A 15318-nucleotide genomic window follows, 5' to 3' on the forward strand; every position below is an offset into this window, starting at 1 on the left:
AAAGGATGCAACCTGAAAAGAAAGCCTGAATTTCGGTCTATGCTTGTGAGCTGTATGAATAGCTACCTTTAATAGCAAAAAACTTTGTTCTCTGTGTTGGTACTTCACTATCAGCATTAATAAGCCCTCTCTACTTTTAAAATTTATAATCTTTTAAGATCCTAGATTAATTAAAAATAAGCAAAGGACCCAACCTAGCTGATCACCAAAGAACCAACAAGAGACTAGCAATGCAGCTGCTCAAGTCTTTTTCAGAAGAATATTCTTTTAATCAGGTCTTATAAAACATCCTATTCACAGGACAAAATAACATAGTCTTCTCCAAATTTCAGCTCCTTTCTGTATAAAACCACACACATTATATAATAGATTAAATTGAGAGTAGAGAAAATATTATCAGGCATTTTGGGGCAAATTAATTAATCAATGCAACCTTCATTCTCTCTCTATCTATCTATATATATTTGTGGGCCTCAGTTTCTTCATCTGCAAATTGGAGATAATAGTAATCGTACCTCTTTTATAGAGCTGTTAGTGGAGGTAAAATGAGATAATATGCGTGAAATACTTAAAACAACACCTAGAGTAGATTAAACACATTAAATATTAACATTTACTGTCAAAATAGTACTTTAGCACTCACAGATTATTCATGACTTAGATCATTTGTGAGCAGTCTCAAAGGCCTTTAACAGAGAAATGAGGACTTTTCCTAGAGCAGTCACTTGAATGAAGACCTGTAGGAATGATTTACTAAGCTGAGAAAGCCATTGGTCCAGTGAGGCTACCTGACCACTCAACATGTGCCTCTTAATCTGATGTTGTTTTTATCTAGAGATAGTTTTGAAATACAAAAAGGAAATGATTTATTCAAAGGGCATATGATTAGAGAGCTGGTAAATAGAAAAGTCTGCCTAGCACATTGAGTCAATGAAATTATGCTTTTTGTTTAGAATTAGCAAGAGGCATTTTAAATTTAAACCACAGATTTGAGCCGCTATCTCAAATATCAGAAATTGCTGTGAGATTTTTATAATTTCAGAGAAGGAGCTTGAATCTAAGTGGAGAAAGAATTTAAACACACATACACACAATTTTAAGATCATAAAAACAGGAAATATATATTCAAAGGACATATATTTAATAGCATCCACTAAAAATAGGAGCACAGTTGAAATTAATCTAACAAATATAAGATTTTGCTGGAAAAAATTATAAAATTTTATCAAAAGACTAAAGAAGATATAAATAAATGTTCATGAATTGGAAGACATAAAATGTCAGTTCTCCAAATTGTCCTATAGTTTTAAATAAATAAAATATAAAATTCTAACAATTTTTCATGTAATTTTGTGTCTCTTCACAATTCATATGTTGAAGTCATAACTCCAGTACTTCAGAATATGACTGCATTTGGAGACAGGGCCTTTAAAGAGGTAATTAAGTTAAAATGATGTCATTAGGATAAAACTGAAAATGAGCATACCCTATAAAACAGTAATCCAACTCTAGTATATACATACCTTTAAGACCTCCTAATGAGCACAGGCAGACAGATATAAGAATGTTCACAGAAGTACTTTTTGTAATAGTGATTGAAGAAAGCCTAAATATCCATCTATAAGAAAATGGTTACATGATTTGACTGTAGCGAATTCTATTTATCAGTGAAAATAAATGAATAAGAGCACCACAAATAGACATGGATGCTCCTTACAACCATAATAATTAGATTAAAAAATTAAGTTGCAAAAGAACATATATCTATAATGAGGTGCCACTAATGTCAAGCTAAAATGAAAACCATTGTTAATGGAAACATACACATTAAGTAAAAAATATTTTTAAAAAAAGAATTAAAATTATCAAGGTCAAGGAATTAAAATTATCAAGGTCAAACTTGGAACAGTATTTCTGAATGGATGGTAATATGGTATGTAAGGAGATAACAGAAATATCATCACTCTGGATAATGGATTATTTCTCAAGCTTATTATACTAGATTTATGTCTTCTATATATCAAAAGTACTTTATAATACATTAAAGGAAAACGGTAATTTTATTATAAATTCTGTTACATCCAAATTATTAAAAATAAATAAATCTTAGTAGCAATAATTATGTCCTTCCCTAGCCATAATTTATCATTTTTCATAATTATTTTTATTATTTCTCAGAAATAAGATCTTCATAAAAATATAGATGTTTACATTTCAAATGGGTAAAGGCAAAGTATGTGGTAGAAAAATTTAACTGAACGTTCTTATCTCTTTATGTTAACTCACAAGAAAATCCCACAGATAAATTTCACACATGAAAGATCAAAGAAACTTTTCCTTGGTAAGGATGACCATAATCCATCATTCGAACAGAAACACTTTTGAGAGTGAAGTTGAGAAATATTGTGTTAAATTAAATGGAGAAATAATAAATTTGGAACATGAAGCATAAGGAGGGGCTGGACTGTCCTGGATAAACCTATTAATTGATCATTTCATTAACCAATGCTCTTCATTTCCTTCACCAGTTGTTAAACTGAGCTTTCTTTTTAGCACACAAAGGTACCAGAATAAACAATGAATTTTGTGTCCACGTCATAGTTTTTCTCTGTATTAAAGCTGAGTTCTAGATTTCCATTTCTAACAAACAGTTGATCAATCTGGAGAAAATTTCCTGGTATATAACACCAAAAAGGGCTTGATAAAGTATTTTAACAATAGGATTGAGCAAGAGCAAAGTAAGGACATAAAAAAAACAAGGCTAGAAAAGACAAGAAAACCAGCAAGGTCAGGTAGCTCTGGAGTAGTATTGCCTTGAAATTCTCTTTGTTCCTAGTAACCAAGTATCTGAGCATTAATGCTTCTACTGGAAGGCGAGAGACCATTCTTAAGACCTGAATAAGTGGGAATTTGGCCCAGAAACCACTTTTTTAATCTGGGAGCTTAAAATAATATCTTCAAAGGATAATTAAAGAGGAAATGCCCTAATCAATTAGAGGGAAACAGTATTTGCCTTCTCAGCATTGACTGTGAGTAGACAGAAGATAAAAAGAAAATTAATCACCCTTGAGGATTTTCAAACATAAGCTGATGGACACGAGACGTTGGGCAAGAATTCACCCTTGTGTGTGGCCTGTGAGCTTGAAATATAAGAATTTAGTTGAAAGTAGTCCTATGTTGGTAGTGTCTGACAGGTGCTTTACAGAGCATAAATACATCATTTCAAGGGAAATTACATTAAAGTTAGTCTTCAAAAACAGAAAAAAGATACAGATTAAGTTTCCAGTCACATGAGCTCATAGTCAGAAATCAAAAACATATGAAGTAAGGTGCAGCAGAAACAAACTGCAGAATTAGACCCAGAAAGAGCTTCCTAAGGCAGCTTTTATAGGCACACTAATCCCGTTTATTAGGGCTCTACCCTCATGACTTAATCACCTCCTGAAGGCTTTACTTCCTAATACCATCACTTTAGGGGTTAGATTTTAACAGATGAATTGGGGGAGAGAGGACACAAACATTAGACCATAGAAATTTGTAAAATTTGAGATACATGATAATTGGAACTGGATAATAATACAGGACTTTGCATCTGATTAGTAGAATGAGCTCTGAAAGCATCAGATATATTATGGCAAATTCTTCTCACATTATCAGAATGTCATGATTTAAAGCATGGAAAATTCTTTTAAAAATCCTTCAAACAACAACTGTGTTAGTTGACTTTCTTAAGCTTTTACTTCTAGATTGAAACAAACAAACAACAACAACAACAACAAAATTTCCAAACATGGTCTCTAGAGGCAGACAGAATAGGACTCAAATTCTAATTCTTCTTCTTACTAGCCATTTGCCATTGGGGGCGTACTTAAACTCTCTGACTCTCGGTTGTGTTACATGTAAAAATGGAGATATTAACATCTTTATCATAAGGTGTTTTACAGATAAAAGAAATATTGCATTTACTGTGCTTAGCATAACACATGCACAAGTTGCTCAACAAATGGCTGCAATTTTTATCTCTCTATATATTTTCATGTCCATTTCCCCTTTGAAGTAACTCAGCCTTTCAAGTCCTACTTAAACATTTCCAGTTTTTTATTTAGTTGTGTGTGCATTGAAGGCAAGTAGTCTGCAGCTCAGATTAGTGCTGAGTATTTGAGTGGAACAGCACCCCCCTGAGGACAAAGAGAATTTGTTAGCCATTGTCTCCTCGAGTCCCAGGAAGATAGTTTTACCTTGGGGAGGGAAAGTTGGTGATGGAAGGTTCAGCTCAGCTGCCCCTTGCCTAGCAACCAGAACCGGCTACATAATTAGCAAGGCCTAGTGAAAATTGAACATGTGGATCTCCTTGTTCAAAAATAATCCAGAATTTCAAGACAGCAAGAGAATTAAATCAAGCATGGGATCCTTTGAGCTGTGGGCTCTGTGTGATTATACAGGTTGCATGTTTATGAAGTGGCCCTGCCTAGAAGCCTCTCTCTCCATGTTTACTCTTGTAGAAACAGGATTTGGCTCTTATTATTGAAACCAATAAGTCTTTTAGATGTGATCTTGAGTCAATAAAACTAAGTTTTAATTTGGGAATTTATTGGGAAGCATAATTGGGACAGCTAGCTCCCTTTCCTTTCGTAGAATGATTTTGGTCAGTAAATAGACTCTATTTGTATTCTCTCTCTAGCTCTCTCTCTCTCTTTTTTTTTTTTTTTTTTTTTAGAAGGTAACCCTCGGGGGACACCACAGATTGCAAGGACCTTGTCAGTTCACAATCCCTTATTTTTTATTATTTTAGGCCTACAGCACCTGGTTTTCCTAGGTGGTCTCCTATCCAAGTACTAACCAGGCCTGACTCTGCTTAGCTTCCGAGATCAGACGGGATCAGGCTTGTGCAGGTAAGCATGGCTGTAGACTGTATTTTCTTTTTAGCATTAAAAATTCACCTCTCTTAATAAGAATGAAAATTTTTTGTAAATTAATCACTTTTAACTTTTTTGCTTCTTTAAAGCAATATGCCTAAATGAAAAGTATATATCAAATTTTGCATGATAGTTACCTCTGAAGAAAATGGGAATTGATGAGAATTTAGGAAAATATGATGGAAAGACTTTAACTCTAGCTATAATATTTCATTCCAAATCTAAAGACATTAAAATTCAATAAAGCTGGGTGGTGTACACATATATTAATGTATGAACCTCTGTAAGCTTCTATGTTTGAAATCTGTTATAATAAAAATATTTCCAAAGTGCATAAACCAAAGAAATTATGGTCTTTAAATTTAATTTTGGCAAGTTATGGTGAATTTGAATTACAGTTATGCCATGCAGTATGGCTGCACAGCTTGAAGATGTTACTTCGACTCCCTGTGCTTCCATTATCTTCTTATGAATTGCAAAGGTTGAGAGTATAATCTTTAAGATAACTTTTGGGCTATAACCTTTACTTCCATGAAACAAAAATTAGATTTAGACTATAATTTGAAATAAATTATAATTTAGGAACGTTGATTCAAGGAGTATAATTGATTGTGAACTGGTGGCACAATGTAGTAAAACTTCAGTAGACATGAAGTTCAATTGAAAAGAATTCTCAGATATGTGGATATTTTTCTTCCTCTGAATTTCATTTTTAAAAATAGTTTTAGCAATCTCATATAGTCATTTGGCTAAAATATTGTTTATTAATTTAACACAAGATTGAAAACTCAAATGCCTATAGGTGAGACAGATAAGTAACTGGGTAAAGGAGGCCAAGTGTGATCAGAAGGAGTGGAAGAGACCGTGGCAGAGTAAAGAGAATGCTGTCTTGTCTAATTAGACAATCAGTACTCAGCTTCAGCTTATTATATCCATGTGCCAGTTGGAGATCAACATTAATAAAACTTTTTGCTTTTCAAGAGAAGTTAGAAACCTGGATTTTATTTGTTGGCCACTAATACAATTTTTTTTAAAGTATATTGTCTATCAGAGAAAAATATCAAATATCATGAAGGAACTTATATGAGATTTGGAAAGCAGACATGAAACAGAAGCTATTATATTTAGAGTATCGCAACAGTCATACATGGCAGACTTCCAAATTTCTTCTTTTTTTATTTTTAGGCGAGGCAACCCTTGGCTGACCTCACAGATTGTAAGGACCTTGTCAGTTTACAATCCCTTATTTTTTATTTTTTACGCCTTCAGTACCTGGTCTTCCTAGGTGGTCTCCCATCCAAGTACTAACCAGGCTTAGCTTCCAAGATCAGATGGGATCGGGCTTGTTCAGGGTGGCATGGCTGTAGACTCCAAATTTTTTCTTAAGTTCCTACTTTACATTGCAACAGTTTGCAGACTTCTTCATAAGCAGCAGTTTTCTTTCTCTGTTCCAGGATTTTTATTGATGTCACAATGAAAGTTTCTCCAATCCCTTGTGAATGGGAGTGTTGTATGTATTCTCTAATCTGATCAGATTTAAATATATTCAGAACCTTCATTTTCAATTGTAATGAGTCATTGGTAGTCTATGGCAGGCAGTGGCAAAACAGTTATTTCTGTGGTCACCTGGACTCAAGTACTTATAGATGTCAAGGCTATAAGCTGCTGCACTGGAACATTATAATAAAAATAATGTATATAAGAACTGTCAGATGAGTCCATTGCTTCTAAATGTAATAGAGAAGTTGGAGGGGAAAAACAAAAATATACTTAGAGCTCTACAATTTCAGTTCAAGTCTAGATAAATTTTGAGAAAACTCCTATACCTGTCCTAAAAGAAACCCTATCCCCTATTTGAAATTTCTGACAAACAAATCCAAAGTCTTATGCTCTCATGTTAAATTTGGAGTATTGTTTCGGGGAGGGCCAGACCCTAAAACTGAGATAAGGATACTTGGCCAGATTTTAATTAAGCTGAAGACCTGGAATCTCCAAATTCTCCTGAGTCTCCCGTGCCAGAAGAAGTGGACTTTCCTTGACTGTGTAAGAAGGTTAGACTCCTCTTGCCTATAGAACCTGTAATGACTACTCTAAAGATAGTTTCCTTGTAGGCGACTGTTGATCCATAAGACCAGCCCCTACCACCTCTATTGATTCTGTGCTTGTAATATGACTCAACACCCAGTATAACAATGAACAGGTATTGAATGCAAGTTTTCACTGATTTGTATCAGCAGAAACTTGGGGGTTATACTATATATCTTCCTCCCAAAGGGACTTGTGTCCATTTGTCAGGGTATGTACTGAGGAAAGGAAACTAACCAAACTTTCAAGAGATTAATAGACATTGCCTCTAAACTACGCTTATTCTTAGATACCCAAATGTCACTGTGGCTCAATAGTCAAATAAGGATTTGTGGAGGTCAGGTGGTTAATGGAGTTTTGGTTTGGGTCTGTTTCACTGTAAGTCCATTTGGTCACCAAGCCTCTGGCTATTTTCCTAGTTCTGGAATATATAGTTTTAATAGGCATATTCAGACTTCCTGTATTAGTTCCTTGATCTGTGGAGAAAGTCCTTTTCCTACTAAAATAGTAAGCCAAAAATAATACTACATCAGAGACTTAAAATATGAAGGGATATTGGTCCCTTCCTCTTTACCTATTCAATCTACCTCCTTGGCCAGTGCAGAGAAAAGATGGATCTTTAAAATTACAGCGGATTGCCATAGACTTAATCAAGTGGTGACTTCAGTTGAAGGTATTGGTCAGATGTGAATTTTTACTGGAACAAATCGACACAGTTCCTGATAACTGATATGCAGCTACTAATCTAGTGGAATTTATTCCCCTACACTTGTTAGTAAACACAATCAAAAAAGTTTTCTTTCATATAGAGGGAGCTGCGGTACACTTTCAGTAGGTTACCTTACTTCATATCTCTATAATAATCCAGTTCTCAGGGACTTTGATTATCTAACAATTCCATAGGATATTATTCCAGTTCACTGAATTGATTTTATCAGGCTGATTGGAACTGTAAGCAGGAAGTGGTTAATATGCTTGTATGCCTTAATTAAAACCCATGCATGCCATGGAGTAGGACCACAAAATTCAGGGCTCACAGACTCAGTGAAATTTTGGGAATTCCATCATCTGGGATATATTGAGATATTTTCTACAAAGTGAAGAACGAGTGGCTCCAACTACTATGAAAAAGGTATAACACTTTGTGTACCTCTTTGGATTTTCAGAAAGTTTATGTGTACTTCACTTAAGAATACTGCCTTGATTCATTTATTAAATAATATGTTAAGACTTCCAATTCTGAGTGGGGAGGAGAGCAAGGGAATGCTATGCAACAGGCCCAGGCTGCTTGCTGTTCAAGCTGCTCTGCTACTTGAGCTGTATAACTGTGTATATTTAATAATGGTGAAGTATCTGTGACAGATATGATACTATATAAAGTCTTTGGCAGGTCCCTATAGATAAATAATGGTGCATTCCTTTTTTTGGAATAAAGCTATTTTGTCTTCAGCAAATAACTATTTTCCTTTTGAGAAAGAGCTTTTGATTTGCTCCTGGAAGAAACTGAATATTTGTAATGGGCCACCAAATTACTATGTGACTTAAGCTTCTGATCAAAAAGTATGTTGTTTGGCTCATCAAGTTATAAATTTGGGTGTGTACAACAGCACTTCCCCATCAGGTAGAAGTAGTATCATATATATGATAGGGCTCAGGCAGGTCTTGAAGGCACAAGCAATTTGCTGAGGCAAATTACTCAGACTCCTATGGTTCATATTCTTATTGCCAGACTTTTTCCCCCTCAGTTAGCACCTGTAGCCTCATGATGAGTTTCTTATGACCAAATCATTGACAAAAACAAGCTTATTCACAAGATGCTTCTGCACTATATTCTAGTAACAATGAAAATGAGCAACACCACTCAGGGGTGATCCTAAAGAACTGCAGTGCAGGGAAATCTTTCCAGTGAAAAAAACTTTGAGCAATATACCTTGTTATTCATTTTTCTTGGATGGAAATGTGGGCAGAGGTATGGATCTATACAGTTTTATGAGCAGTGGCTAAATTGACCTAGATGGTCATGGAGTTGGAAGGTACAAAATTGGAAAATCGTTTCCGAGGTCTGGAGAAGAGATAAATAAATAGAAATTTCCACATTGGCACAGGATAGGAGGACATTTGTGTCTTGTGTAAATGCTCACGAAAAGGCTACCTCAGCACAGAAGATATTCAATAATCCGGAGGGACAATCCAATCCTGTGTCTAGATGTCGGTTAGTTTCTTTCTCCAAGCACACCTTTCCTTGACCAATGTGCTTATCATCAAAATAGCCCCAGGAGGAGGGACAGAGATTGAGCACTCACTGAGGCTATTAGCTATAGCCTCTACTGAGTGACCAACAATCCCAAAACATAGATCAATACCAATTTCCCCAAATGGCACCATTCACTGGGAGGGCCAAACAGCTGCTTGGTGTCCAGGATTTGTTCTTACTGAAACAAACATTTGTTCTGGATATAGACTTACCTTCTCTAACTGTAACGCTTCTATGAAAACTACTATATATGGACTAACAGAACACTTCATTCACTATCAGGTTATTCCATACAGAGATCACTTTTAAACAAGGAAATAATTTTATAGCAAATGTAATGTGGCAGTTAACCCATGCCCTCAGAATTTATTTGTCTTGCCATGTCTCCCATCATTCTGAAGGAGGTGGCCTGATATAACAGTGGCATAGCCTTTTTAAGATGTAGGGGTTTATCTGTTTGACAAAATACATAAGACAGAAGAAATGTCCTCATACTATTGTATATGCTCTGAATTGGCAACCAGTTTATGCTCTTATTTCAGCCATAGCTAGGATACATGGATTCAGGAACCACAGGGTGGAGATGGAACTGGCTCCTCTCATTACTTTTACCAATCCATGAGTGAAGTTTTCTATTCCCATTATTATAACTTGGGCTTGCTGCTTTTAAGATCTTAATTCCTAGAATCAGGGAATACACAGTAGTTATTATAAACTAGAAAATACAACTGCCCTTTAGCCACTATGGGTACCTCATGCCACTAAACCAAGAGCAAAGTAGGGTATTACTATAATGGTTGGGGCAATTCATTCTAATTGTAAAGGGGAAATTAGGTTGCTACTAAAAAAAGCAAGCAAAGGGAGTATGATTAGAACTCAGAAAATTCTATGGGGTGCTTCTTAGTACTCCTATGTCCTGTAGCAAAAGATAACAGGAAACTAAAAACTCAATACAGGCAGAACTACTAATGACAGAAATTCTTCAAGAGGATTCAGGTAGCTTCACTGGGCAAAGAAACACAACCGACTGAACCAGTTTCTGAAGACAGAGAGACTAAGGAAAGTTTAGTAGAATAAGAAAGAGGCAACTTTCTGAATGGGAGAAGATATTTCAAACAACACCTTCAATAAGGGACTAATATCCAAAATATATAAAGAACTAATATAACTCAACAATAAAGAAAACAAGCAATTCAATTAAAAAGTGGGCAGAGGACCTAAAGAGACACTTCTCCAAGAAGAAACACAAACAGCCAACAGACATATGAAATGACATTCAACTTCACTAGCTATTAGGGAAATGCAAATCAAAATCACAGTGTGATACCACCTCACATCTGTAAGAATGACTATTATCAACAAGACAAGTAATAACAAGTGTTGGAGAGGTTGTAAGGAAAAAGAAACCCTCATTCATTGCTGGCAGAAATGTAAATTGGTACAGCCACTATAGGAAACAGTATGTAGGTTCCTCAAAAAAAATTAAAAATAGAATTACCATATGACTCGGCAATCTCTCTTCTAGGTATCTAGTCCCAAAATTTGAAAACATTTATTCGTAAATACATATGAACCCTGATGTATATTGCAGCATTATTCACAGTGGCCAAGACAAGGAAACAACTGAAGTGTCCTTTGATAGATAATTTGATAAAGAAGATGTGGTACATATATACAATGACATATTACTCAGCCATAAGAAAAGATGAAATTCTGCCATTTTCGACAACATGGATGGATCTTGAGATTATCTTGCTAAGCAAAATAGGACAGAAAAAAATCGAAACCCATGTAATATCACTTATACGTGGGATATAAAATTGAAAGCAACAAACAAACAAAAACTCATAGCAGAGACTCATGGACACAGACTGTGGATTTGTGGTTTTAGGAAAGAGAGTGGGAGGTAGATAAGGATAAGGGGGTCAAATATATGGTGACAGAGATTTGACTTTGGATAGTGAAAGCAGATACAAATGATGTATTATTGAATTGCACACTTGAAACCTATATAATTTTATTAACCAATGTCACCTCAATAAATTTAATTTAAAAACCCAGAAAATAAAAATACCACTTGTGGCCAAATCATCACTTATAGAAACAATAACTATAGTAATTATACTCATTTTCTTTATTGCTTTGATTTGTTTATATTTATATACATTAGCGAATATCCTGTTTTTCTTTCTTTATTGTCATATTATCTAAATTAGATATTTTACTAATGATTACTGTCTATTTCAGTATATTACAGGATGTCAAAGAGGTAAGTGCGGCCCAGCTAAAGAGGGTTAGACATCACCTAGAGATAGTCAAAATGACATATGGGATTTGATTCTCTTCTTTTGGAAGAATGATTGTTGGTCTTTGGTTGTAAAAGAGTGGTTACATGGTGCTAATTAAAAGTATAATGTTGTGGGGGTGGCTCCATAGTGTAGTGGTTAGCACATCTGCTTTACAAGCAGAAGGTACTGGGTTTGCACACCCACAGACCATACCCCGGGTGCGCCAGGCCCCGGGTGCACACCCCAAACGTGTGGGAGGAGACGCCCCATGGGTGGGGGGGTAGATTAAAGAAGGGACAAAAAATAAAAAATAAATAAAAGTACTATGTTGTTATATTCTTAACTGAGGAGTTAAAACATAGTTAAAAGGAATGAGGGGAATAAAGGTCAAATTTTCAAAGGGGTCAACTCTGCTAGTTATTCCTTGTCAATTTAGCAGTATCTTTCTTTTGAGCCTGGAAAATATGTTTCCTGAAATCTTCTTCCCTACATGGTTCTGGATTAGAGAACAACTTGGTTTAGATTTGGAAGGTAGAAGTGAAGCAAATAAGTTTTTGGAAAGTCATTGCAATCCCATGTGGCAGGCTTCCAGACTTCTTCATGAGCTCTCGCCTATCAGTCACAGAGGTTTGAAAACTTCCCCATAGGTAATACCTTCTTTTCTCTATTCCTTTGCTTCAGTCTGATTATTGTGACTGTTTCCCAATTCTCTAGCTTCAGCCATCCAGATTGACACTCCCCCAGTTCTTTACACATTTGTACAAGCCCTGTCTTAATTATTAAACATTAATTACATTAATACTTGCAGTGTCTCCATTTTCTTGACAAACTCAGGCTGATACAATGAGTGATCCTCTAATGCTGCTTTATATTCGGTACTTGTGGCCACTTTGGCAATTATGTTCAGTGATGTAAAGCTCCAAGTGGAAGATGGATACCAGGGAAATTGGTAAAACCAGAAAAGGTGCCAGAGCCTCTGATAAGCAGATCCTGTGAAGAAGCCAGGAGGAAAACTAAGGGAAGATCAGGTATATGGACCAGGATAAAATGGTGGAGGACACTCGGGCATCCAGAGTTCACCCCCAGCACACTGATACCACACTGCAAACACAAATGATTCTAGGCTTCACCTGCTGGTAGGAATGAATGCAGTTACAAACATTCTTTCAAACTTTGTCAGAGGAGGCTCACAAGCGGCATGGTTGAAGCTACAGATAAAAGATGTCAGTGGTGCTTGTTTAAAGGGACTGAAAAAGAGCATGATGTGAAAATGAAGATACAACTCATCCAGGGTTATTAGAGATCAGAACTAGAACTAGGGCAAAGCTTATCACCCATAATATTAAATTAACACACTGAATTACAATCAGCTAATGTTTTAATGACATTAACAATAATTATATTACTTTGATTCAGAAAGCAAGTGTATTTCTCATCTCTAATCCATTTCTCAGGTCTACCATGTGTATCCAATTTAGAGCACAGTTTCTTACTTCATGAAATTTATATTCCTATCACCATTTATCAAGCAACCCTGAAATGGAAATGATTTATTTAGCAAGACTCTTCTGTTATTCCATTTTATGGGCATAATAATTTAGTTTAATTGTCAACTGTAAAAGTGATAAGGTTTAGATAACTTAATAATTTGTCTTTTTTATGGTAGCAGCATTTCACCATAGCCTATTTCTAGTGAAGTGACTAAATAGGACACAACCATTTTCTTAAAGAGAAAAAAAGTTGCATAAACATCTGTGTGTGTGTGCGTGTGTGTGTGTGTGTGTGTGTGTGTGTGAATCCTAAGCCATTCCCAAACATTAAAGCCTTCAGTGAAAAAGTTGAATAATTAATATTATAGCTAAGGCACACAATGTTCTGTTTAAATTAGCAACACTCAAAAGTTTTTGATTATACTACTTGACCATACTGGTGGTTGATTTGACAAAGAGTTGGTTTGGATACTAGTTTTGTTCTGAACAATAATTGCAAAACCCACAAGAAGCAATTGACGATCCAACTATTTTTATTGGACTATGCACTATGTGAAAACACTGACCAATTTTATTGGTAAACACATTTGCATGTTGTGCATGCACACACATACACATATCACAAAACAGAAAGTGAGACAAACAAATGTCATTTTCTTCTAGCTGAAAAATCAAAGCAATTGTCAATTCACATGACAGGCCTGATTGTAGCAGAAGCTCCTAAGGCTCCTCCCACTTCTGTCAGCTCCCTGTAGTGATCCCTTTGAATGAAATGTGTTGACAAGGCACCTTCTGGACACTTGCTGACAGGGACAAGGAGCTTATGGGTTTTGAATGGAAAGGATTTGCTAAATTAAGCTTCAATCTCCCAATCTCACCCTCTCCCAGAGGTCAGGGCACTAAAGTCCTTGGCAGCTATGGAAATTACAAGGTGAACCAATGCATTATTTACATTTTAGAGCTCGCTGATTGACACCAATTCCCAGTTAAACCTAGTCAGGAAATTAAGCTAATGCAATTATATTTCTGAAATGAAAATACAGAGTGAGAAAGCTTCTTTTTTACAGGCAGATAATTAGTGGTGGGTGTGCCTCTCTGGTCTGTTATCAAAGATTGATTCTCATTTAATCTAAACCTTAGCACATCATGCTGGTGAAATTAAGTCTACCAGGAGCCAAGGTTCTTTTTGTTTTAGGAATAAATTTTATATAATTCTAGCTCTTTGGCTAATATGACATGTTACATATTCAAATGTCTTTGATTTTCTTTTGATTCCTTCCTTGGGCTAGCATATGATTTATTTAGATTGTAGGGTCAGTAAAAAGGAAGTGATAAATACCAGTGGAAAACATGAATTTAAGATGGAGATGGCTTTATATGGGCTTGATTCTTTAAAAGAATGATTTTATCTTATTTAATTCTGTTTATTGCTCTTACTGCATCCATGTCTCTGAACTAAGACCTCCTGACTCTTATTGTGGCTAGTAACCTTTCTTTAAAAAGAAGAGAGCTCCAGGTCTCACAGAGCTCTGTCAGAGTAAAAGGTCTTAGGGGACTTCACTTCCATTGTCTCTTACTCCCTAATTCACTTTTGGTACTGTCTGACTTGCAACTTGTGGCTTCATCTCCCAGTTCCAACATTTCATTCGCTTTTGAATATGCTAATAAGTCTTAATTTTACTAATTTTTTACTTTCAGCACTTCATGAAGTGAGTCAAATCATTTAGGACTCCTTTGCAAGTGACAGGTAGCCAACCCGAATTTGCTTGAGCAAATGGGGAAGTTACTGGTTCCTCTAACCATGGGAAGGTCAGAAGCAAGAGGGCTATAGAAGGGCTCACAAGTCAATAAGTCTGGCTCTCTCTCCCCCTCTCTCCATGTCAGTTATATTCTCTCCTGCACACAAGCTTTTTCTCAGAGGCAAAGAACATGGCTGCCATGGCTTCAGGATTACATTCTTACAGCTCGAGTACCTAGCAGGAAAATGTTCCTCACTCACAGGTTTAGTATCTTGACTCTCAGAGAAGAATTTTAATTGGGCCAGGTTGGATTATGATCTGGGAAATAAGGTATTATTGGCTTAGTTTGGGCCAGATATCTCTCCCTTGACCAAACATTGTAGGTAAGGAAGTATAGTCATGTTGGGAGATGACAGCGAATATTTCTTCTTAATGACGGAGTATAGTGGGAAGAAAAAGGGAATTTCTCCCCAAAGAAAGGGAGTTGTATTACCAGAGGAAAGGAGGAATATTAGACCACAAAGCAATTAATATTCCCAAGACAGA

General features: G+C 35.8%; 1 pseudogene; it reads right to left on the reverse strand.

Annotated features, from left to right (window-relative positions):
• Positions 1-4791: 4791 nt before the first annotated feature.
• Positions 4792-4910, reverse strand: LOC112485833 (annotated as a pseudogene).
• Between the last annotated feature and the right edge of the window lie 10408 nt (positions 4911-15318).

This window comes from Pteropus alecto, unplaced genomic scaffold (genome assembly GCF_000325575.1).
Source record: "Pteropus alecto unplaced genomic scaffold, ASM32557v1 scaffold25, whole genome shotgun sequence".
Lineage (NCBI taxonomy): Eukaryota > Metazoa > Chordata > Mammalia > Chiroptera > Pteropodidae > Pteropus > Pteropus alecto.